At 43.3% G+C, this 26,906-nt stretch overlaps 2 protein-coding genes across 5 annotated transcripts in view; one reads left to right on the top strand and one right to left on the bottom strand.

Annotated features, from left to right (window-relative positions):
- The window catches only part of MTUS2 (microtubule associated scaffold protein 2), a gene marked incomplete at its 5' end in the record, with an annotated part of 410,463 nt that overhangs the window by 356,981 nt on the left and 26,576 nt on the right, over positions 1 to 26,906 (top strand). The gene's annotated exons all lie outside the window — the stretch shown is intronic.
- The window catches only part of SLC7A1 (solute carrier family 7 member 1), a 109,118-nt gene continuing 105,953 nt past the window's right edge, over positions 23,742 to 26,906 (bottom strand). The window contains exon 15 of the transcript XR_014021079.1: positions 23,742 to 25,707. The gene's annotated coding sequence lies outside the window, so the exon portion shown is untranslated. The remainder of the gene's footprint in view (positions 25,708 to 26,906) is intronic.

The following is a 26,906-nucleotide window of genomic DNA, read 5'->3' on the forward strand; positions in this document are numbered from 1 at the left end:
GTCACTACTCCCCTCTAAGAAGAGCAGGCCCCTGTGGGAAGGCAAAAATAACAGTGCTCCATGCCAGTCTCACCCAGTGTGACCTACAGCTGCAGGGCACCTGCTCCTGGCCACCACTGAGAAGGAGCCAGGGAATTAAAAATCCAGATATAAGCTTTTATGGTGATCCCAGCCAGGAAAGGCAATGGCAGCACGTGGGAGGGAAACTCTGGAGAAGCTGGGGTGCAGGAGAGCAGGGCTGACACTGTTGGGTGGAAGAGCAGCCACCAGGGAGGGAGAGGTGACACCTGCTCCACTCTGGAAAGTCTCATCCTTGCTTATTACTGCAGCTGCTGTTTCCCTGGTGACTGAGTCTCATTTCCTGAAGTCACCACCATTCCCTTCCCATCTATTTTTCTTTGGGTATCAACCAGGGCCTTCTCAGCTGCAGCTCCCAAGGCCTCACTGCCAAGGCTCCCAAGCTTGCAGCCTCTGTCTCCACTGGAGTTCCTTTCCCATAGTGGTCCCCCATGAACCAGACCCCACTTAGGTTCTCAAGGGCTCGCGTGGAGAGTGACCCCCCCCACACACTTTTTTTTCATGAAGGGAAGCCCCTGGCACACTTGCTGGTGGTGAACCTGCCAAATGCTGGGGACTGTTTTCATTCCCCTCCAAGGAGGCCTCCCATCCATCCACCAATGGAGCCATTGGTTCCCTGCACAGTTGGACTGTGAATGTGCACGTCATACATACCTGTGCACACACAGGGGACCTTCTCATTGATGACTCCCCATGGTCTCTTTTTTTTTTTTTTTTTAGTAGAAAAGAGAAAGTGGGATGTTTAGTATTCAATATTCTTTTTTAAAAAAATATCTTTTAGTTATAGATGGACACAATACCTTTATTTAATTTATTTATTTTTATGTGGTGCTGCGGATTGAACCCTCAGCACCCCATGGTCTCTTGAAAAGAACATTCCTCCCTCTTCTTCCATTGTATCCAAAAAGAGTTATCTCCTTCCTGGATTCTAACTGCAGAGACCCACCCCTCCAATTTCCCGACCTCAGGCTCTATTTGCAATGTACTGTGACTTGAGACATCTCCCTCCCAGTGAAGCTGCAAAAGAATGAGTTTGACCTAAACTGACCCTTAGGGCAATTCCCATGTAATTTAAGCTTGAAGACAGCTGTGAGCCCTTGATCTTGCCCCTTCTGGAATCATGGCCCTCCCCCTCAAGATGGCCCCTAGTGGCACTGTTTGAGGCATAGGGTAGAAGTTCCAGAATTCTTGATTCACAGTGACCAATGTCTCCATAATTTTTTCTTTCAGATTCCCAAGGCCAAATACATACTCACAACTCCATTTACTAAGTAGGTAGATCTAGGTGACTTAGGTGTCTATGTCTTAACAACGTAATTGCCATTTTGAAAAACGAGCATAAATTGAAAGAAAAGAATTATATTTCCATTTCATATGAGAAACCGTGATTACTTGCTAGTGGTAGGTGTGGGTTGTGGGGCCCAGCACAGCTTCTCAAACTGTGTAGAAGCAGGTTGGACCATGCTACCTTCAGTTCCTGTTTCACAGCTTTTCCGTGTGTACTTTTTATTACAGCAACATCCAAAACCTCAGCTCTGCTAAGATTAGGTATCACCAAAAGGAATGAAGTGAGCTAGTGTTGCACTAATGTCAGACTGTGAACTGAAGCTCCTGAGGGTCAACAAAGACCCAGCACTGATGTGCTACCCTGGGAATTTTAAGATGCCCCACAATGTCTCTGTGAGTTTGCCAGCACACAGTTTTGGAAGCACAAGCTTAGTGTCATTCCTCTGTTCTCAGAGGTCAAGAGATTTGAGGATGAAAATGGGTAGGTCAGCCAGGAATGGTAATCCCAGTGACTTGGATGGCTGAGGCAGGAGGATCACAAGTTCAAAGCCAGCCTCCGCAACTTATCAAGGCCCTAAGTAACCTAGTACAACCTATCTTAATAACACACACATACACGCACACACACACACACACACACACAGGGCTGGGGGTATGGCTCAGTGGTTAAGTGCTCCTGGGTTCAATCCCAGTACCCCCCCCCAAAAAAAAGGCCGGGGGGGGCGGTCTTTAGAGACTCAGGAACTGAAAGTTGTTGATATGATTGTTCATGCAGAAAAGTATACAATCTTGATCCATGTGAATTACACCTCCTGCCACCTTCTTTTCCTCTTAGAGCAAGACACGACACGATGGTATTAACTTAGGGAGTGATAAGTTAAGTCAATGAAAACATTGACTTAATAGATTTTCTCTGAAGTTTTCCATTGGGAGGTATCATGTCCATAGACCTGAAATACTATAAGCCAGCCTCTGAGTACGTTTCTCCATGAAATGGACGAGTTTGTAGGTGGTTCCAAGGGCTGGAGGTTCCCAGCATGGGCTTCACAGGGTGAGTTGTTTGGCCTCCCTGTCCCTCAAGTTCCCTTTCATAAAATGGAAAGTCAATTACAGAAGAAAATGCTGATACAGCACTCAGCAAAGGTGACTCTTATAACTATAGCACCTTGAATCTAAAAATAGAGTACAGAATTCTCTTCTATCTTGGGAAAAGATACAACATATCCCTCCCCAGAGAGATGTCTACCCTACCACAGGCAAACTTTGGATCTGGGGAGGTACAACTGATGCAGCTGGGTTTAGTGAGCCAAGTCCAAAGGCCACAGCTCTTTGCACTTCTGAAAACTTCTAAATGCAACAAGCATTTCTCAAGAATTACATCTTTTCTTTTTTGAAGTCATTTGTTTTCTGCATTTGTGCTAAGAATAGAACCAAAATTTATCTGCCAAATTAAAAAAGCCCGTGGAGGCAGGGCAGAAAGCCCTGGCAGCACACCTTGTCTGTTCAGCCCAGCATTTGTCCCAAGGATACTTCATGAGCAAGGTCCCGATCCACTGTCCATATTGCATATGTTAGGGGGCAGGGGATGGGGAATGTGGGGATCCACTGTCAACTGTAAAGCCCGTAAATTCTGGAGTCTCCACCTGCCCTGTGTTGCCTGGAATAAGAAGAGAATAAAGCTGATAAACCTCACTGCTAAATGATCCTGAGAGAGACATCTTCAGCCGCAAGCCCTTACCAGCAGCCCTACCCTTAGTCCTACCTCTTATCAGCTTGTCTGATAGAAGTCACTAGAGGTAAGGGGATGTAGAAAGAGTCTGAGGGAATGTAATTTCTAAAACTGTGAATTCAGACAGAAGAAAGGAAGAAGTTGCCAAAAGTCAGAATCATTCAGGCATATTTATCACAGATTCCAGAACAGGGCTGGCTTGTCCTGCAAATCTAAAGCTTTCTGCTTAAACTTTCTCACATCCCATTATGAAGTACAGTGAAGTCTGAGAACCAGTGAACACACTGATCTGGGTCACAAACAAGGTCAAGGGGCAGCAGTAGGTAACTTGGGACAGGCCTGAGAGGGTGGGCTCCCATGGTTGAGGGCTCGCTCTGGGCTGCAGGGAGGAAACAGTGAAAGAAACTCACATGCAGGGGGAAGAGTCCAGAGTCTCAGAGAATTGGTTGTTGATGTGGAAAATTCTGCCCCTCCCCAACATTTGGTGTCTGAAACATCACTCTGAGAATGGTCTTGAAGTTTACTTGCCATTCCACTTAATGCTGACTCTTAACTACTCAGAGTTGGCACAGACCCCACAAGCTAAGGACACAATTCCACAACACGGTCCCCACTTCAGACTCCTGGCGTAAGTCCCAGGAGCCACCTGTGGTTCTTACCAACTGGCCATAAAGACACAAAGCTTCCTCCAGCCCCCTCCTTGGTTTCCATGATTCACCAGAATGAAGCACGGGCAAGGTATGTGAGGTGGGGGTGTGTGGAGCTCGCATGCCCTCTCTGGGGGAGCCACCTTCCGGCACCTTGATGTGTCCATCAACCCAGAGGCTCTCAGAATCTTATCATTTGAGAGTTTTTATTTTTATTTTTTATTTTTTTTTAGAGTTTTTGTAACCATATCTCAGCCTCCTCCCTCTTTGTGGAAGTCAGTGGGTTGGGTTGAAATTTCTAACCTCTCTAATCACTAGTTCTGTCCTGGGGCTATCTAGGAGACTCATCTTAAGTTCCATTAGCACAAGACTTATCTGTCTTCAAAGGAATGCACAATAACATAAGATATGCCATCACTCAGGCAATTCCCAGGATTCTAGGAGATTGTGTTGGGAAAGAGCTATATTATCTCCACCCTCCAGACAAGGTACTGTAGTCGTGAAGAATGGCTCATTGAAGGAGCCTGTGAGCACCTTACAAGTAGCAGGCACAGAAGTCGTAGCCTTTTAGAGCTGATGAGGATCATAGTGACCTGTTCCTTCCCATTTTAGACACTGGTAAACAGACTTGTTCAAAGATCTTGGATAGAACTGGGACATCTGTAAAGAGCACCCAGAAGAAAAACTTAGTCCTCCTCATCTCGGTCTACTCATTCATGACACAAATATTTACTGAGCACTTACTTTACCCCAGGTACTGCTAGGTGGCATTCCTATGTATAGAGGAGTACTTTCCTAGAGGGGGTTGAAATGCATCCCCCATGCAGGACTCACTAAGCCTTGTGTCCCAGCATGGGGCCACAGCCACTCAGAAAGGACATTTTTTTTCTAATTTGCACAAAATGTGATTCTGCAGGTTAGCTTGACCCGGTACTGTGTGCTGGAGATTCTATGGAGAACAAGACTGAGCTGAAATCTTTACAGGATTTATATACAGAAGACCCCAAGGAGGAGGTGCTACAATGGGCCCTGTATACTAACAAAGACACAGAGGCCTGTAGGCTAGGACAGAGAGCAATCACTGAGCACCTACTGACTCCTGCTGCTCCGGTGAACGTGCCCTGCACCGTGGATGCCAATACTGTTTTCAGGCACAGCCCATTCTGCACACCTAAGCAAAGAAAATCACTATTTATCATTTTTCCCACCCTGTTTTCACGCATCAGAGTTTTCACATTTGTTATTTCAGAGTCATAAAACATTCTATAGTGCTGACAAACTAGAATAAGCTTCTCTCCTTTGAGCATTTGGATTTTTACCAATTTTTTTCCCCTCTGTCATGCAATAACAACTGTAGTGTTTGCGAATTCCTTTTTTTCCTCTTGGGTTATTTTCTAGGGAGTATGTTCTCAAAAGCATGGATCAATAATTTTGAGAGGATTTCATATTTATTCTAAGTTCATGTGCGTGTTAAAAGTCCTTGATATTTCTTCTGTAAACCCAGATAAAATATCATGGTGGATTTAATCTCAATGCGGCTAGGATTGCCTTGTAAAAAAGGAAATTAAATCTCTCGCTGACTCATTCGCTCATCCACACACAACTGAGAAGACACACATGATATCTAATTGTGTGTCGGGGCGTGGTTTGGAATGAAGTCATTTGTGTTCCAACAGTCAAGTCCCTGTGGGGTGGCTGAATTTGCCAATATCTGTGTTATGTTTTATTTCCTCGGGGACGAAGTTTCTTGGCATAAAAAATTAAATCAAGCCAAGGTAGAATTTTGAGGGCCTATTGTGCATACGAAAGTACAGTTCATGAACTGAAAAACCTTAAGCTAAAAAATTGTACCAAGTCTCCATGTTACCACAGTCTTGCAGATTATAGAGCACATGGGGAGGGAGTATTTTGACCTTTTTCGTGATGAACTGTCATAGAATCTTTCTAAAGGGAAATAGAGCTGTTTAAACCGGTTCCTCTGTAGCTAATTGGTCTAATTTCATTCAATCAGGCTGATAAGGACGTTAACATTTGACTCTTAAATCACATTTACAATTTTTCCAGAAAATGTAGTTTCGAAAATATAACCCTTGATAAATTAATAAGAGATGTGCTTCCTAGAGGCAGATCATTTCCTTTGGAGAGCTCCTGCCTCAAGTTCTGTTTGCTGCCATCAGGTGGATGTTTAAGGTCTTCTGTCTGCAAAGCTGAGAGAGAAAGACATCAGCTCTTTGTTACTGCCTTGCTAGAAAAACTCGGCATTAAAAATCAAAATGGAGCCTGGCTGGGACCCATCTTTACTCCCAGTTACTGAGGCAAGAGAATCACTTGTTCAAGACCAGCCAGGGCAACAAATCCAAGGAACGAGCTATTAATTAGATCAACTCTACCAAAGAGAAAGTCGTGCAACACAGCACTTAGTACAAATGGAGCCTTCTGGCTGGCACTCCTAGCTGACCCCTGATGGTCTCCCAATCTGACCAGAAGTCTTGTTGAACATACAAGCAAGTGGGGCATGGTGGTGCAAGCCTGTAATCCCAGCAGCTTGGGAGGCTGAGGCAGGAAGATCACAAGTTCAAGGTCAGTCTCAGTAATTTAGCAAGAACTTTGATCAAAATAAAATATAAAAAGGGCTGGGATGTAGTTCAAGCTCAGTGGTAAGTGTCCCTGGGTTCCATTTCTGATGCAGAAAAAAATGAAAAATGTAATTATATGACACAGAGTGATATTAATTGGTCCTTGACTGTGTCCATTAGGATTGGGTTCCTCTGCAAACACTCAAGTCTCCAAACAGTGGTAGTTTAAGCAGGGTAGCTGCTCATTTCTCAGTTATATAAAGCAGGAGGTTACCACCAAATGAGCAGAGATTGGGGTCAGAGTGTGGATCAGCTCTCCTTGGGGGAAAGTTTTAGTAGCTGCACTGCACCTTACATCTCAGGAGCCAGAACTGAGTCACAAGGCAAACAGCCAAGATGGGGAAATGTGCTTTTTGGTTTTTTTTTTTTGATGACCCTGTCCAGATATTATTTTATTATTGTGGAAGAAAGGGAGAAAGTGCACCAGCAGCCTGTGTCATCCCTTCCCAATTGCCTTGACAGTAAGATAATAGTCCTATTCCAAAAGGTGGGAGCAAGCAAAGAATCTGGAAGAGAGTTTGGAAGAATAATGTGGACTCATTACACGTAGATTCCCTGAAATTTCAGGTGACACTTTTTCCTCCCTCTCCAAACTTTAAAACAACTGAGTTAAATTGCAGACAACAAGAAGTCAACTAAACAGAAAAGTAGCCTACCCTAGGGTTATAAAAATATTATGCACTTTATAATTTATAAAGATATTTATAAAAATATCAAATATCTTGCACAACCATGCCCCACTTGCTTGTACATTTCAATCCAAAAATATCTTCTAAGCACATTTTAAAGACAGTTTCAGATTGTATAAAAAGAAAAATTAAGTTATTATGTGCTGCCTAAAGAAATCTATTCAAATAGAAAGACATAGATATTGTACTGTAAAAAGGTAAGGAAAAGATATATGATAATACCAATGTAAAATTGTAGAGTCTGTATTCAAATCACAACAAGGAGGCTTTAGACCCAGAAATATTACCAAAGGTAAAAATGAACATTACATATGCATTTTCTAAACTTGTTATTTACCAATTTGTCAAAAAGACAAAATAGACACACGCACACACACAAACACACATACACACACATACACACACATATATGTGTTTAATACTAGAACTTCAAAACACATTAAACAAAAACTGGTAATAGACAAGTCTTCAATTATGACTGCAGAATTCAGTGTTCCTCTCTCAGTAGAGATAGAAGTAGGATACTGAAGATCTGAACTACTACCAACTTAATGTAATTGACATTTATAGAACATCCCATCCAACTCCAGCAAAATATACAATCTTTCCAAATGCACATAGAATATTCTGCTAAATAGTCCATATTCTGGTCCATAAAACAAACCTCAACAAACATAAGGATTTAAATCATACAAAATGTTTTTGACTATAACATAATTAATTTATAAATCAGTATCATGAAAGTATATGGGAAGGATGCAAGAATTTGTAAATTAAGTAACATACTTTTATTTTATTTCATTTTATTTTCAGGGCTGGTGATTAAATCTAGGGCTTTGTGCATGCTAGGCAACCACTCTACCACTGAACCAGACTCCCAGCCCTAAAAACTTCTAAACAACACATGGATCAAAGAGGGAGCTACAGGGTAAATTAGAAAATATGTGGAAATTGAATGAAAATATAAACACAGCATACCAAATTTTGTGGAATGTAGAATCTTCTCATTCAATTTGTTCAATAAAATTTAAGAGGGCACCCCAAACATACTGAATATCGTCATAGGTAATCAAATGGTGCAGTGGGCAGGGTTATTTGAAAAAAGATTTTGCTCTGGAAGGCCTAATCCACTGTCAAAAATCTGAATGTGAAATATACTTGCAATATACTGATTTCATTGCAACCTGGACCATCCAGCATAGCTAGATCTGGGAATCCTGCTCCCCTTATAGAAAATGGTATCCATTCTGAGTTGGGAAGAATTCAAACCAATGATGTCAGCTGCCATGATTAAATTTTATTCTAGTAAATGTAATTTTCCTAAGTCATCTTAGTTTTTCTCCCAAACAGGTGCTCACCCATGCACAGTAATATCAAAACTGCCAACTCCCTTCAGTGTACCAGAGACTGGGTTTGGTTGCCATGGAAAATACATTATCAGCTACGATTCCATGAAACTACTACACTTTCTTTGAGACAATGATTTATTCCAGTTGGCAGTAACACATTTTTTTGATATTTATAAAATCCTCTTACATCTATATGCATAGCAAATTCTAGTTATTGTATGTGGGAGATGTTTTGTTAGCTTCTAACATATTTAGTTTTTTATGAATAGAGATAATTTTGCTTTCTGACATATGTTAAGGTTGAATGTTAGTGTTTTGGAGTCTGCAGGTTTAGGGCTAGATATAGCTCAGTGGTACAATGTATACTTACTATGAGAGATCTGGTTTTGTTCACTAGTTTAATTAACTAATTAAACAAAAAAAGATAGTCTTCAGGCTTGATTCTTAACAAACTTGAACTGATTGACTAGCGTAGCTCAGATGCCAAGGGCTGCCCCTAAGCCAGCTGCCATGGATGAGCAGCCTCTTAAGATATGGAGCCAGCTCCTTGTGAACTTGGTATTCCATAAATCTAATACATAAATAGTGGAGTATAATCGACAGAGCCCTTTCATATACATTATTTCATTCGATTCTGACAATAACTGTAAGAAGTAGGTAAGGTAGATAATACCACCACCATTTTAACAGGAAATAAATCCTGGCTACAGAGAGTTGAAGCAAACCCCAAATCATGTAACTATGAAGAATAACACAGCAGGCTCCTTATCTCTCTCCACCATGACCATACCAGATTGCCTTCATGTTATAAGAGCTAAATGGTGTCTGGAGGAAGATAATAAATAGCAAGGAAGAGATATGATGTATTATAGATTTAACTTAGAAGTTGCTAGAGAACATTTTGCAAAATGCATGTTATAAATTTCTGTCACATACAAATTATGCAAACATAATCGACTCCCACTTGTGAGTTTCTCATGCACATGGATCCCCTTCACTATGCCAGGAGGAAGGGAGGAATGTGACAAAGGTTCTGCCCTCCAACAATGCCTGTGTATTGGTGAGACACACAGAAGCAGGCAGAATCAGTCCTCGGTATCTATGGGTTCCACATCCACACATTCAATCAACTAAGGATCAAAAATATTTGGGAAAAAAAATGTTTATACCGATCATGTATATACAAACAAAAAAAAATGCATCTGTACTGACAAGATTTTTTCTTGTCATTATCCCCTAAACAATACAGAATAACAATTATTTTCATTGCATTTATATCATATTGGGTATTATAATTAATCTGGAGATTATTTGAAATAGATGGGAGGAGGTGCATAAGTTCTATGCAAATACTATGCCATTTTATATAAGGGACTTGAACTGCAGAGTTCGGTATCCTGGAGGAGGTGCATAAGTTCTATGCAAATACTATGCCATTTTATATAAGGGACTTGAGCTGCAGAGTTCGGTATCCTTGGGCGATTCTGGAACCAACTCCCATTAATACAGAGAAATAAATATAATCAAAATACAAGTGTAGTAAGGTGATAGGGGTCCAGGAGTTCAGAGGAAGATTTGTAACCCAATCAGGGGTTCAGTAAAAGCTCCAAGGGTGAAATAGCTAGGTCTAAAGGAAGTGTCCACGTCAAATGATTCTTCCATTCATTTGATCCCTTACAAAGATAGTACTAATGATGTCAATGACTTAACTTCCCTACTGGGAAATAGGAAAAATTGTGAAGATAGTTTTATGTTTTCCTTATGACTGTTGTAGGGCAACTTTTTAAATCACTCGCATAAAAGGTAAAGTCCGTGTTCGAGATATAGAATGAGTTATTTTTCTCTTGGCAGATTTTTTAACACTTGATTTTCTTGTCATGTCTAATAGAGTTATGAATTTTTCTCATTCACTCAAAGAGCTGCAGGGCCATATTCAGATATCCAAGAGTACCATCCATCCATTTGCTAAATCTGGTAGTTATATGAACAAAATAATATGTAAATTGTAGTGTATGCCTATAGAGTATTCAAGTGACTCTTTTTGATAATAATTGCCATTTTTTCAGCCAAATGTTCAGTCTTTGGGAAGTTCATTCTGCTTAAGATGATAACTAGGCAAATTCTGCATTGCAAGTAACCATGCAAGATTTACTAGTTTTCTGCAAAAATGAATCTGAAAATCTGATCGAGATCCAAAGGCTCCCAGGGCTGAAGGTGCCATTTTATATAAGGGATTTGAGCTATCCTTGGGGGATTCTGGAACCAACCCCCATTAATATAGAGGAATAACTACAGCTTTCTTTCAAAATACAGTGTAATAAGGTGATAGGGGTCCAGGAGATAGGCTCAGTGGTAGAGTGCTTACCTAACACAGCCTCAGGTGTAGACTCTGAGCATCGCAGGGGAGAAAAAATTCTTAGTGTTTCTCAACACAGCTGTTTTCTTTTTAAAAAGCTTCTGATAAAGAGTGTGGTCAGAGTTTAGCCAATCAGAATGATGGTTCCAGGAAAAATGTATAGAGTATAATGTAGAAAATCAAAACACCAATTTATTAATTTACAATGAGAAAGGTATATCCTTATAGGCAGATCTACCTATTGCCAAAATTGTCATGATAGGCTGCTCTGTGGACCAAGATCAACTGTGTGCTATAAATACTAACAGCATCTCACTGAGATAGCCTTGATTGTCCATCCCATAAGCCTTTCTTTCTAGACCCTCAGTTAACAGTCAGGAGTCCCTATGGGAGGAGATGGAAACCTGTTCGAAGCTTTTACCAACTGTTCATGCTCAACCTTCCTCCTCCAGACACGTAAGAGTTAACTGCTACTGGATTTTACGCCCCATGATACACAGCTAAAAAACAGGCAGAATATAAGAGGCAACTGTTTCCAAGCATTGGACAGTAGATGCCCAAGACTGTTATCCTTGAGAAATAAGAAACATCATTTTAAGTCCCATGGTAGCCCCAGCTGTCTGCCTGGGCCACCTTCCCTACCTGGAACTGGCAGGTGCTCCAAGCAGTGGCCATCATCTTACTGAGCTGAAAAATCAGATACCAGAGTTCAGGGCGATAGAGGTGACTAGAAGTGACTAGAACGTGTGAGACTAGCATTGTAGAGGCGTAACCTGAGCAGAGAAGGGTCCCAGGAATTTGCTTGGTTGGCAGGTTGGGGGTTGGGTTTTTCTAGAAGAATAGGCTGCACTTACGCAGAGAGGCCTGCAGAGGGCAGTTGCTGCCGCTGTGAGAGCTGATAGAGGCAGAGGGTTAAGCCATGCCTGGGATGGGGAGATCCCAGCCCGCCAGGGTGGGCAGATCGCATTGAGCATCTTGTGCAAAAATCCGTCCGAATCTGAGAAAGGCCGGTGTTTAGGAGCAAGGACCCCAACCCAGAGGAAGACTTTCTAGGACTAAAGACAGATGGAAAGATAACCACCCTAGCAAAGAACAAAGCCAAGTCTTTGAGGGTGAAGGAGTCCAGGAATTTAACTTCCTTATAGAACAAAACTGGACACTTGGGAGACAAGGTAACACAATCCCCCTGCAGTGTAGCACACATTGTGTTGCACTCACAATTAAAAAAAAAAATGACTGAAAAGAAGGATCCACCCACAACTGAGGGGGGAAAGTAATCAATGGAAATGGGTATTAAAGAACCCAGATTTTGAAAATAGCAGATAAGAAATTTTATAAAGTGAGCTGGGAGTGTGGCTCAGTGGCCTAGAGCATTTGCCTAGCATGTGTGAGACCCACGGCATTGCAAAAATAAAATTAATGAGATAAAACGAAACAGAACACTGACTTCAGAATGAACCTCCTGAAATGGAAAAATAAAAAGCAAATCCATTTGCTAAGTTATAAAGCATTTTAAGAGAGCTCTTAAAATAGTTTCCAATGCCTGTTCTGAATAGATGTATTCTAGGTGTTTCATTCAGAGATTATAATCCATGAACCCAGAGAATTTATGATCAGGTAGGAAGACACATGCCTGCAAATGATGGTAGCCCAGGATGCAGTACACGATCTTTCCTTCAAATCCTTGTTGGTCCTGGATGCTGCTCGGGGCCCTCGCTCCTTCACACTTTCCATGACCTCTCTGGTGATGTCTGTGGTTTCAAGTACCATCTCTGAGCTGCTCCTCCCAGGTCTGCCTCTGTATCCATCGCCTCTCTCCAGAGCCCACCTCTTGTGAACCACAAGCAGCTCAGTTCTTCCCATGACCACATATTCCCCACCTCAAAGCAAAACAAATCCCTTCTTCTCCTGTAAGCCCATCTTAGTGCAAGTGCAAGGTCAGTTTCTATGATAATTAGATTCCAAATACATAGAGGAGAAAAGATACATATTAATTTCTCATGGAAGAGTCCAAAGGTGAGACATGTCCTGGTGTGACCACGTGTCCTGCTCCACAAAGGCCCCACCGTCCCCAGGATCCCCCTATCCTGTGATTGAGGCTGATACACACAAAAGGCATACTTCAGCCTGAGGGAAAGGGAAAGAGAGAAAGTAAAGGGTTAGAGATTCTCTGGAATAATCTGATCTAGAAGTTACACAGTTCACTGCTTCATATCCCTTTCATATCCCTTCATATCCCTTTCGTCCAGAGTCAGATGGTCTCATAAATCAAACAGGGAGGTTGGAAAAAGAGCCCCTGGTAGGAGAGACCTCAGCACTTTAAACTTGTAGAGGACTATTTATAAAAGAAGGAAAGAGATGTAGGGGACAGCTCAAAGGGTCAGCCACAACTTGGTGGCTTTATTGACGCATCACAATTCAGAGTGACCTGTGATCTGGGAGTCTTCCTGCACCCTACCTCTTCCTTTCCCTAGACTTCCTATCCAGTAAGCCACCGGACATGGTGGCTATTATTGGAAATGCATCCTAACCCTGGTTTCTCCTCCTCTTCTCTAGAGTGACTTAGTCTCTCATATTACAGAAACCTCCTCGCTGGTCTCTTTACCCCCTCCTTGCCCCTGTGTCCATCTTCCCACCTCTACAGCTGGAATGCATTTGAAATGCAGCTATGGTTTCACCCTGCACTCCCCCACACCTGGTCAGAACCCATCCAGAACCAGAAACATGCTTGCTCCAGCAGAAACAGGGTTGTCTATGACTGGAGGACCTGGGCTGAGGGGGGAAATGACCTTTCACTGTGTTCCCTTTCATAGTGCCAACCTTTTTTTTTATTTGCATGCAAAACTAAAAATCAAAACATAAGAGATGCTCAGCAGCTTTCCATCATTCATGGAATGAACACAATTCGAGTTTCCAGCAGGGCATTGTGGACTGCCCTCTGCCTGGTCCCAGGTATAACTCCTGCTGCTCCCCACCCACAGTCTCTATGGAAGTTCTTCGGACTTCAGTGGCCTCTTCCTGACCTGTCCTCTCCCACTCACCTCCCAACCTCTGCAGGCTTCCCGGAAAGCTCAAGTCTGTATCACCTCCCTCTCCATGGAAGAATTCCTGCCCCCAGCACTTCTCGGGTTCCATGGCACACTGGTATAGCACGTGGCCCACTTCTGTCACCCTTCACCCATTCTCCTTCCTACTAAGAGACTAGGGCCACTTAAGGGCAGGGACCATGTTTAATGTGAAGGTTACCTTCCTGAATGCTTTTAACATGGAGGAATTTAACAGCACATGGGGACATTTGTCTGGGAAAACAGAGATGGAAAAAAAATCTCTAAAAAGTATCTTTTGCATTCACCAAAATGAAATGATACAGCAGACTAAATAAAAATAACATCTATGGCATTTTATACATTTTCATGAATTCTTATTCCCATTCCCTAAGAGAGGGAATGGGAATCCCTTAATCTCTTGCCTGGGATTTTCACCAGATGTTTGCAGGCCATATAAATTTCACTCATAAATGAAGGGGAGACGATATAAATTTCCCCAAAATCCTCAGAAGCTCATAGTTGGTAGAGATTCCTGCAAGAAAAGATGGATTAACAAGAGAAAAACAAGCAAGTTTATTAACAAGTGCAGCGCACACATCACACAGGAGAGAAGTAACTCAGAGCAATGCCTTAGAGTCTGGCTTATATATGTCTTTAAAGAACAATAAATTTTAAAGAAGTAATAAGAGAAAGCAGCTTAAAGGCAGGGAAGTGTGGGAAAGAAAATATACTGGGAATGAACTGATGGGTAAAGTTTACTCACCGATAACACCTCCTCTGAGTTCATAAAGGTTGTAAAGGAGGATTTACACTCTCTCTTTCGGAAGTCGGAGAGTGGAAAGACCTTTTGTCTGACTTGCTTCAGGCAAAACAGAGAAAAAACGCCCCCACTCCCCTAAATTTTGATTCTCTTATCTCAACCATCCTTGATATTTGGGAGAGAAATATTTTGATTTCCTTCATAATCAAGGCTGCCATTCACTGAATGTCTGTGAACTAGCAGGGAGCATCTTCACATGGTCTCTAATCCTTGCAGTAACCATGAAAGTCAAGTCACCTCATCCCTATTTTAAAGACAAGAATGCTGAGGCTCAGAGGACCACGCATTTCACTTGCCCAAGGCCAGAAGTTGCATAGCAGGGAGTTGATCCATGGATAATGTGTCTTCAAACTGGGTCCCCCATAAGCACTCTGCCTCCGGTGTCTGCTCAGTTTCTGATTTGTTTTAGTCTCAGCTTCACCACCCACGTGATAACAGTTCCCAGCGTCATGACTGGGTGTGCTGGTCCCTCCTTATGCCCCAGAGACACACAGCCCCCAAAGGCGCAAGCACCTGCCACTCATTTTTGTTTTCTGTTCTCTCCTCCTAACAGCAGGGCATTTGATATTTGAGTCCGAGTTTATTTTTCTTCAGTTTATTCTTCCCATCAAAGATTCAGTGCAAAAGTCTCTATTGCCACTCGGCCAAATACTTTCTCCTCCCTCTGTATCACCTCCCTCTCCATGGAAGAATTTCTCCTCCTTTCCTATCTCCAGACCTTCCTTCTTCCTAAATGATTCCTAGCAGCTACGAGAATCATGAAAAGTGTCATCTGTCACGTTGGGAAGTGTGCCCTCCATTCTCAGGTGACGTGGAATCATAAAGTTCGTGGGCAGCCCAGTGACCAGAGGGGCCAGAGACGTGTGGTGCCCAGGAAAGGCTGAAAGAATGGTGGGCCCTCTGTACCTTTATGCAGCATTTATTTATCTAGAGAGAAGCCCAGTTCATTAGGGGATGAACCGATTTTTTTCTTATTAAAGAAATTCAAAGGCACATTCATAGATTTAGTAGTATAGTTCCATGGCCCGAAGACAAGATCAATAATCTGGAAAAAAAATGGCAAAAATATTCTATACTTTTCTGTCTTTAATGATTTTCTAAACCAGGCAGCTTCTTAGGGAATGACAGGGTCGTTTTAAAGAGTTTTATTTTTAGAGAACAAATCACTTGATCCCAGGAGGCAGCCCCACGGTATATACAGACTATAGACCAACACATCACACAGACTGACGACTAAATGGTACATCCAAGTATACCAACAGAGATCTGCTGGAATGACAAGCAATCTTCTGTTCCAGTCACTGTTCTTAGGGATAGGACTCATGGCATTTGGCCAGGTTTGCAAGATGTGTGTGGAGCCCTAAATTCAGCAACATCCCAACACAGAGATGGGATCTCTGGGCCTAGAAGTGATAGAAGCAAGACTGACCAAGTATTGGGAACCCACACAGGCCAGGCTCACCTGGGGCTTCAGCTGATGGGAGACAGCACTGTTTAAGCAGAAACCAAAGCTTTACTGGTTTTCTGGGATGAACTAAACATCCTGGCCTTGAGGAATGGGCAGTCAGCGTATCCCAGCAACTGCTCTATTCCTTCTGTCTGCACCAATGTCTCGGCCTCTCGATAAGGTTGAGCTGTTGCAGCTGCTGAGAGAGTGCATGGTGGGAGGTGGGGGATGCACGTGGTGCTTTTCATGAGTGACAGGTCAGGGGCCCAGGAGTGTGTTTGCCCTCTGTCCTTGGGTGGTGGCCCCCAATAGTCCCATTCTCTCATTTATTCTTTATGGCAAAGGCATCCTGGCTTTTTTGATGTACCTGGTTGCTCTGGGTGATAAGATTGTTTGGGAGAGTGAGGGGGTTAAGGAAGAACACACATCATACTTTTAATGGGTACTATGCCATGAGTTAAGGCCTCAGGTGTGCATCTGCTATGGTAGGTCCTGTCAGAAACCACACCAGTTATTTCACCAGTGAGAACTGAATACAGGTTGAATGTCCCGTATCAACAATGCTTAGGATCAGAAGTGTTTGGATTTCAGAATTTTTTTTTTTTGCCCATATATAATGAGATATTTGGGGGATGAGACCAAAGTCTAAACATTAAATTCACTTATGAAATTCACTTATGTTTCTTGTACACCTTGTACACATAGCCTGAGGGTGATTTTATATAGTGCTTTCAGTGCACCTACATTTTGAATACAACCCATCCTGTGAAGTCTACACAGATTTTTTTTTTAAAACTTGGGGCATCATGTGGGCATTCCAAGAGTATCAGGTTTTAGAACATTTCAGATTTTGCATTTTGGGATTAGGGATGCTAACCTGTATGAAGAAATATTAATTAGGCAACTAGAAAGGAAAAAAAAAACCTACTACAGTGTCATTAAGGAAGCGATTGCAGCAAACAGCTGGAACTATCAGGAAGAAGTTGTAATTATTATGACTTGGAAGCCTGGCTAAGGCATATCATGGAGCTGAATCTTAGACCTCTAATGGGGCACTGCTCTGCCGGTACTCACATCTCTGAGCTTGGAGGGATCCCTGGGATTGAGAACTAGAGCCAAAGAGAGGGGACCTAGTGTCTGGTGAGGAAGCCGGGAGAAGAGATTGCCATGTGAAGAAAATTGCAGGTGCAAGGGCCCTGGGGTAGTAAGTGCCTGCAGCAGTGGTCTTCCCCCACCCAGAGGGGTTTTGAAAATGCAGATACCCAGGTCCCAGCCCAGAGTGTCTGATTCAGTAGAAAGAAGGCGGGTCCACGAACTTATACTTCAACAACTTTTCAAGTGCTGCTGATGCAATCGATCTAGGGAACCTCTTTTGAGAACCATAGGTTTAAACATTTTCAAGAAATTGCAAAGAGGCAAAAGCAGCCAGAGCAGAGTGAACACAGGGAGATTTCTAATAGACAAGGCCAGGAGGCCACCAGGTCCAGTTGGGGCAGGCTTGGTGAACTGCTGTGAGGGCTTGGCCTTGATCCTGAGTAAGCACAGCAGCAGCATACTGACCTGTAGCCTTACCTTCAAGGCCCCAAACTGGCTGCTGTATTGAGACTACAGGGTTCAGAAGCAAGGACTGGAGCCTCAGGGGCAGCTCAGTAATAATATGGGTGAGGGATGGCTACCGTCAGGAAGGTGGTAGTGAGGGGAGGCCAGGATGGTGGCAGTGAGGGGGAGGCAGGAAGGTGGCAGTGAGGGGGAGGTCAGGATGGTGGCAGTGAGGGGGAGGCCTGTCAAATTCCAGACACATGGAGAAGGCAGAGCTGACATTGCTATTGCTTCATTGCAACAGTTGGAAAAGCAAACCAAAGATCAGGGATTGGAGGCAGAATGGTAGATTTGTGTTTGTTTTGTGAGGAGTCCAGAGACGAAGACAAAGAGAAGTAGAGGGTAACTGGCTAGAGGTAGGAAGGAAGAAGGCTGGGCTTTGGTGGGGCTTTGTTTTGCCCATTTTTAGAGGTGATGTGCATGAAGCCAGTGAGGGAAAGCCCCAGTGACCGCGGTAGCAGAGACGAGGCTCTGAAGATGCTGAGAGGCACATCCGCGGAGTGACGACCGACCCCCAGGACCTGGGCTTCGTTTACCTCTCCTGGCAAAGGGACTTTGCAGATGTGATCCAGTTAAGGATCTTGAGATGGGGAGAGGAGTCTTAAGGTCTAGTGGATCATACGAGTATTTATAAAAAAGAAGGCTCAGATAAAGGAGAAGATGTGCCGTGGAAGCAGGGCTCAGAGAGCAATCCGAGGATGCTGTGCTCTAGGCCTTGCAATTGGAGGATGAGCCATGAGCCCAGGACTAAGGGCAGTCCGTGGAAGCTGCAGAGGGCCAGGGATGGATTCTGCCAGGTGTCCAGAACGCCCTGAGCTCAGCCTCGTGAGACTCATTTTGGACTTCTAATGTTTAAAACTGTGAGATAGTGCATTTGAGTTGTTTGAAGCTGCTGAGTTAGTGGTAATTTGCTCCAGCAACCACAGGAAGCACACACAGAGGTATGAAGTCCCATCAAGGAAGGTCACCTGAACAAGACATATCTTCCTGAGGGGAGTGTTTTGAGTTTTAAGTTTCAGAATGAGCAATGGGAGAGCTTCATACCTATGGACTTCAGTTTTCTTGGTGAAGGAGATGCCCTGGGAACCTCCTATTAAGCTTCACCTCTTATAGATTCTACCACCTCAACCCGACCACACTGAGGACCAAGTTTCCCCTCCAGTGGGAAATGCCCTCATAGACACCATTGGATCTGTGCTTTTTTTTAAAAAAAAAATGCCTTTCCTGATGCAAGTGGTAAAGGTTAGTGGTCTGCTGCACACCAGAGGAGGCAGGGCTCTCTGGGTCTGAGTGCTGAGTCCTGAGTCCTGGGGCCTTGATACTCAGAAGGTGGTGCCTTCACCAGCAGCAACAGTGTCGTCTGGGGGCTTGTCTGAAGTGCAGAATCCCAGGCTCCACCCAGACTTGACCCCAGCTAATTCACAGCCTGAATTAATGTCTGCATTTTTAACAAGATCTTCTAATAATTGTATTAAAGTTTAAGAAGCCCTGTATTTGCTTCTTAACTGCAGTGGTTCTCAGAATGTGGATTTTGAACCAGAAGCAGTAGCAGCCCTTGGAAACTCATTAAAAACACAGATTTTGCAGGCCTCACCTCAAACCTACTGAATCAGAAACCCTGGGTATGGGGCCCAACAGACTGTTTTAACAAGCCCTGTTTGCCTGTGATTGTTGATGAATGCTCACGTTTGAGAACCACTGGCTTAGGACAGAATGATGTGGCAGTAACAAGCATGAACTGGAGATTCTCAGAGATTTGAGTTGACTTGGTTCTGCTACTTAGGTGGCTCTTCTGGAAAATGGGAACATGAAGTCAGAATCATGCCTATTTCACAGAGCTCTTGTGAAGTTCAATAATCTTCTCTACATAGAATACTCAGCACAGCACCCAGTGCGCAGTGAGCACTCAGTACCTGTTAGTCTTCAAAGTCTGAACAGCAAGTGCCTTGGCTAACATTTATGGAATGACTCATTGACCAGCACTGCGCTAAGCACTTCCTAGGAATTACTCCATTCAGAGCACACTGCAGCCTAGGAGGTTAGTTCTAGTATAAGTTTCATTTTACAGATGAGGAAATTGAGGCTTAGGGGAGTTAATCCCCTAAGGAAAATATCAGTCAATGAGCAGTGACCAGGGCCCAAGCCCAGGTGTGTTGGGCACTAAAGCCAGTGCTCTTACATAGTGCACAGCAATGCACTTGGAGAAATGCTCACCTGGAGGGATCCCAGCTAATACACTTTACCCCCGGTCATTGTGTAGACTTCTCTTGAACTTCTAATCTTTGCATACTATTATCCTGTCCCTGTTTGGGATTGCGTATCCAGTCTCATGTCCTATCCTGAAAAGGGGTCAGTGTGATTCATAATCTGGTCTCAGTTCTGTTTCGTTTTCCCTCTAACTCGCCATCCTTCCTAGCCCCACCTTCTAAAGCTCTTAGTCATACCCTGTGCTTGGCCATCAGTGACCTCAGTGAGTGGTGGCTTTCAGCCAGCCAGACACGGGTGCAGGCTGCTTCAGGAACACGAATCCACTTAACCCTGGCCTCCACTCTAAGAGGTAGCGTTACCTTCACGTTCCTGTTGAAGGGCACTTCTCTAAGCGTCCAGTCTGCCTTGGTCACTGCACAGGTTAGAGCAGCGTGCATGGTGGCAGGAAGCCAGGGCTCCCAGAAAAGCCACTACTAAAGATGCAATGTCCCCATGAACGCAGTGAGGAGGCCGTTCTATTCTAGATGCATCTTAGAGAGGAAAAAGTTACCAATTGAGTGAAATCTACAGTGGAGACATAAAGCCACCAGCCAAGACAACCCACCATGTAAAGGTGGGAGTGCTCAGGTATCCTGAAGGGGGTGTTGCTGTCCCAGACTGCTGTTTCAGACAGGCCTGCTGCTAGGAGGAGTGGCCTCCTGCCTATCTCCTCAGCAGACTGAGAGCTTGTGACTCTGGCTTTATTTCAAATCAGTGCCTATTTACGGAGATGTCCCACTTGGCTGGCACTGTGCTAAGTGATGGAAACTCGTAGATGAAAGCAGCTGTGTTAGCTTTCAGTTGCTGTGACAGAATAGCTGAGACGAACAAATTAAAGTTAAGAAAGGTTTATTTTGGTTCATGGTTTCAGAGTTTTCAGTCCAAGGTCTGATGGCTCCATTGTTTCTAGGTTTGAGGTGAGGCAGGATGTCATGGTGACATGGTGAAAAGCCAGGGTGCAGCAAAGCTGTCATAGCAGCTGGGAAGTAGAGAACAAGCAAAGAAGAGGGCAAGGACAGAATAGATGCTTCCAGAGCATGCCCCAGTGACCTGCTTCCTCCACCTGGGCCCTCCTCTTAATTGTCCATTAAGCTATGAACTCATCAATGGATTAACCCATTGATGAAGTTAGTGTCCTCATATTTCAATCACTTCCCAAAAGCCCCATGTCGTAATATTGCTGCGTTAGGGACTGAGTGCACAGTGCACAGTGCCTTTGGGGGACATTCTAGACCCCAACCATCATAGCAGCCCAGTAGAAGTCTGATGGCAGTGTTGAATGGACACCTGAGTCAGACTTCATTAGTATTGGTCAGTCCTGTTAATATTCTAAGCTACTAATTTATAAGTGTACGGACATTCTTGGGCTCTTGCTGATGGTCTAAACACCTTGCTTCCTCTCCATCTATGACTAAAAATCAGTGGGTAGAAACAATTTGAGGTGGCCTGCTTTGCTCCTTGGGATCCATCGGATGTGTTTGGAAGTAGCAGGAGAGGGTGGGATGAGTCGATGGAGAAACCACCCCTTTTATGCTTAAAATTAGGCTTTGTAGATTTAAAACATGAATGCTTCATTCCATGCAAAACAAAAGGTGGTAAACCCGTGAGCAACAAATGAAAACCACCACAGCGCCAGGCAGATCTCATAGAGACGTCTCCCAAGTCGCATGGAGAACATAGACTGCCCAGGGCCCAGTGTATCGCGTTGGTCAACCTAAGGAGGAATGACAACCTGTGAGCCTGTCACCATCAGATGGATCCTCTAGCACCATCTCTCTACCCACCTGGAAGTAAATAACGGGATTGGGCTGCCCACACTATGGGGTGGAGAATGGAGGTCAGCCACCTACTGTGGAAGTCTGCGTCCAGGGAATGACTGGATGGTCATTCAGATGACTGGATGGCAGAAGCTCATGTTTTAGAAGTCGGGAGGGTAAATTCCACACAGTGAAGAGGAATCAGAACTGAAACTCCTGCCTCTTTTGGACACAGTTTTCAGTGATTTATGAAAGGTTTTTTTCTAAAAGGGATTTTGAACTTGGAAATGTTGTTACCTGGATAATTGATGGAAAGGATATTGATTTGAGATAAAATTAAAAGGGTCATCTTTTGATGCCACTTTAACGGGAAAAAAAAAAAAAAGAAATTAGAAGTAGCAAACAGTCGGTTAACCACATGGAGCCATTATCTGCTCTTTCCAAAGCCTGGGCCTCAGACTGGCCCCTGGGTAGTGTGTTATCCGAACTGGTGCCTGAAGATGCTTTTAGAGCTCAGCAAGCCAACACGAACCTGGAGGAGAGGAAGGAGTGGCTCCAGGCAAGACCATTCCCCACAAAGCCATTTCCTGTTTATGGCCAGTGGTGTTATTAGTTTTCATTTGGACAGCAATTTTTTCCTCTTCAAAAACTTAGAAGCACCTTCTTAAGTCCATTTCCTCTTTCCTCTGTTGCCCATAAATCATTCTTGTAATTTTCTCCTCTCAGACCAAGAAAGTAACTTATAAGCATCGTAGTTTTATTCCCACCCAGGATCACTCATTATCCATTCGTTGAAATGCTCAGCTTTTATCTTAAAGAACGCATCGATTGGCACACCAGCTAATGATTACAGTGGACCTTCAGGATTTTTGTATCAGCTCTTCCTTATATTTCTTTGTTTCCACCTTTTCCATAATATAAGGCAGAATAACAGTATTATTGTGGTTCAAAAGAGCAGTACTCTCAAAACTTCCTTTTCCCCTTCTATAAAATCAGATCCAAATGCCGCTTCATCCTGCTTCACAATTTGCTGTGGAGGTTAAACAAATTAATATTGTGCCTTAAAGGACTTTTTTTTTTTTTTTTTTTTTTTTTTTTTTTTTGCTGGGAATATAGAAACCAGGGCCACAGATGCTAGGGAAGCCCTCTACCCACTAAGCCACCTCCCCAGCCCCTTAAAGAATGTTTTACACTATAAAACACACAAAGCTGCCAAGCATTGATATTACTACTGATTTCTCATGTCCCTGGGGGGTGAGTGATTCTGCAAAAAGCACATTTTCCCTGTGACTTCAGCTTTTCTCTTTAGAGGTCTATTTTGGAGGGAAATCCATTTTAAAATGGTAACCCCTCCCCATCTTCTTGAGCAGAAAACAGTGGACATAATGTAATCCTTCTGGGTGACCCTGGGTCATTTTGGTAATACACACAGAATGCCAGGACTGAGGAGGGGCTGGACGGGAGAGGTGCCCAGGCTCTCCCTTTAACAGATGCCATGTTGAGACTCAGAGGGGCTGAGAACCTGCAGGAGCCCCCAGGCTCATGTCTGTTCCTCCTGCACTGGAGGCCCAGCCAGGAACCTCGGTTTCTGCCTTCTCTCTTCTCCTGTCATCTTCTTCCCTTCCTGGGCTTATACTTTTCCACTACCCTTTCTAATCTCCTATTATCTAGAAACTCTGCCCTTTAGGGTCCTGTTTGTGATATGTATGTATGTATGTATGTATGTATGTATTTGTTTTGAGGCTGGGAATCGAACCCAAGGCCTAGCACATGCTAGGCAAGTGCTCAATCACTGAGCCACATCCCCAGCCAGTGTTATTTAATACCATTCTAAGTGAGAAAAGTAAGGGTTGGGGACTTCAGTGCAGTTCTTCAGACATCTATCTGGGGATCTTGAGACCTCTGTAAATCCCTAGTTTGGAAGCTGTAATTCTAAAACTTGGCCCACAGCGAATAAACTGCAAGTCCACTTTAAAATGTCACCTTGATAAGAAATTTTTATTTATTTATTTATTTATTTATTTATTTATTTTACAAAGCATTCAAAACCCCCTAACAGTTAGGAAATACTATTATTTGCTGGGCTTGGTGGCACACAACTATAATCCCAGTGATTCAGGAGGCTGAGGTAGAAGGATCAAAGTCAGCCTCAGCAAAAGTGAGACACTAAGCAACTCAGACCCTGTCTCTAAATAAAATACGAAATAGGGCTTGAGATGTCACTCACTGGTTCAGGGCCCCTGAATTCAATCCCCAGTTCCAAAAAAAAAAAAAAAAATTACTCTTCACTTTGTAATAACTACATCTTACATGTCCTTCCACAAAACCCTTTACAGATCCACAGGGAGAAAAACATATCTGTTGGCTTGGCCCAGCTTCACGAGGGCATTCTCACTACCTAACATCTACCCTGAGGCTTCAAGCTTTGAAGATCTCAATACTGTTTTAAAATAGTGTATGAACATGTGCTGTAGAATTTCATCATTCATCATTAAAGTAGCACAGGGCTTGTCAAAACTCAGCATGCCTGAATTTTTTATTTTTCATACTAATTGACAACATCCAAAAAGGCCCTTCCTAGGTATGGTTGGTCAGAGGAGAATTCACTTGGGAATGATTGGTCTCTACGTGTACATTAATTAGTTTAGGAAGTCAGTGAAGATTTAGACTCTGTGTTTGCCCCAGTTGGACTTCCTCAACCTTCCCATCTCCTTGAAGGCCACCACTGTTTCCAGGTGCTCAGACCAACAGCCTGTGCATTCTGGATTCCTGTCTGGCCCTCACCTCCTCCTCCAATTCACGCACAAGACGGGTTGCCTTGGCATCTCAAATGCACCCCCTGTCAGTCCACTGGCTCTAGCCCTGGTCCAAATCACCATGGAGTCTCAGTGCCTGGGCCTTGGAAACATTCTGGCCAAGTATGGTGTATTTTCCATGCAGCTACCAGAAGGACTTAAAAGTTTAATTAGTTCTTGTTAACACTGGTTTGAGACTTTCCAGGGATTTTCTGCTGTTGCCAAAGTATAATCCTTGCTCTTTCCAGGAAAGACCAGCCCTGCATGCCCTGTCCCTGCCTCCCTCTCTTCCATGGATGCTCGAGCCCCGCTGGTTGTCCATCTGTCCCTCAGCCTGACAGAATTGCTTCCATTTCAGGGCCTTCCACTCTCAGTGCTGTCTACCTGGAGCTCCATTTCCCCCTCTCTGTATTGGTATTGGAGTCTGTTGAAATGATGCTTCATTGGAGCAGCTGTCCTTAGAAAGCAGGCTTCCAGTTTCCCCTGTCCTTCCCTAGCATGTCCCTATCTGACTTTCTTCACTGGCAGGATCTCCAGTTTTTTTGCTATCTAAAATCTTGCTATCTAAATCTTATACTCATCATGTTCCCTCCATGATAGGAGTCTGTTTTCCACTGTGCCTACAACCATGCTTGACACTTGCTTCCTAAACTTAATGACTACTTAGTATTTATTTATTTGTTTGTTTATTTATTTATTTTGGAGCTGTGGCTTAAACCCAGGGCTTCATGCATGCTGGGTATATGCTCTACCACTGAGCTTCATCCTCAGCCCAAAATCTGCTTTTAACTGCTGGCCTGCTATCCGAACACAAAGTACAAAAAAAAAAAAAATGGTTGTGGCGCTGGCTTTCCCTGCTGGTGAGGAAGACAGGCAGATGGAGAGATGCAGTACGGCTCAAAATGGAGAGTGTTTTAAAGAACCTATGCCAAGGCATTGTCTTACCTCTGACACACAACAATGCTTGAGCAACATGGAGGCTCCCTTGGTCAGGCTCCAGTCTCTGTTCTTTAGGGTCCATCCCTCCCACACCTTGATCTTGGATCAGTTAGTTACCCTTTCTGAGTCCTCACCTGCTCGTCGTTGCAAGCAGGGTTGCTGTGGACAATGATACCTGTCCAGGTGAGGCAAGGGCCTGCACCCAGGAAGCACTCTCTGCAGATGCTATTATTGTCACCTGCTGGCTCTTATTCGGTCACCTGGCCCTGGAGATGCTGCATGGATCTGCAAGGATGACAAGACACTGAGTGACTCTCTCCGGCTCTTCTCTCAGCCCAAGAACACTCACATCCTTCATTTTCAGCCACTCCTTCCCTCTCTTAACATTCTCGTCAAAAAGAATTGAGGGAGAGTAGGGTGGTTCTGGGCAGTGGGTCCAGTATCCCAGGCCGCCGTGTTTCAACCTCGTCCACTGTGATTAACAAGTTTGGACAAAGGACATTGGCTACCAGATGGCATTTTCAGGTGCTGAACCTCTCCTGAGGGTCACAGAATGCTCACACTTTTTAAGACTCTCAAATCCCATAGGATTTAAAGTGGAATTAACCCTGATGAAAAAGGTAAATTGGGGCTGGGGCTGTGGCTCAGTGGTAGAGCGCCTGCCTTGCACATGTGAGGCACTGGGTTCGATCCTCAGCACCACATAAATAAATTAAATAAAGGTACTGTGTCCATACATCTAAAAATAAAATATAAATTTAAAAAAAGAAAATTCTATTTTCTCTATGTATTTAAATGAAACATGTCATTTTGTCTGTTTATTTATTCGGTGGTTTATTTTTGCAGTGCCAGAGATGGAACCCAAGCTCTCATGCATGCTAGGCAAGCCTTCTACTCCTAAACTAAACCCCCAGTCTTTATGCATCATTTTTTAAGTTAATTTGTTTCCTTAACTATCATTTTGTTATTTCAGTGACTCCCCATCTTATAAAGAAACAATCTTTCTAATTGTGGCATATTGCTTTCCATCAATATGTAATGATAATAGTAACATACGTCATATACTATGTGTATGGTTATGGTATGTACTATGTGTGTATAATATGTACATACTATATATACTGTATCTATTATGTGTATGAACATAATATATACTGTAAATATAGAGTAATAACATGTATATATACTATGTATATACATAGTATCATTTCATCATATTTTGATAACTTATTTTATAACCATTATATATAAAGCATTTATTAGGACACAAAAGGCAGTATATTCTTTATGCCTTTAACCCAAGCTATACAGCCAGATGGTTGTATAGTTTAAGTCTAATGCTGTATTCTTCAGTTTGAGTCTAATGCTGTATTCACGTATCATTACCACCTCTTTGGAAAACCAATGAAAAGTTACAATTATTCAAGAGACACTTGGGAGAGTCATTTAAAGCAAATTGCTCTTACTCACAGAATATTCAACTA

Source organism: Spermophilus citellus, assembly GCF_964194105.1.
Source record: "Spermophilus citellus genome assembly, chromosome: 1".
NCBI lineage: Eukaryota > Metazoa > Chordata > Mammalia > Rodentia > Sciuridae > Spermophilus > Spermophilus citellus.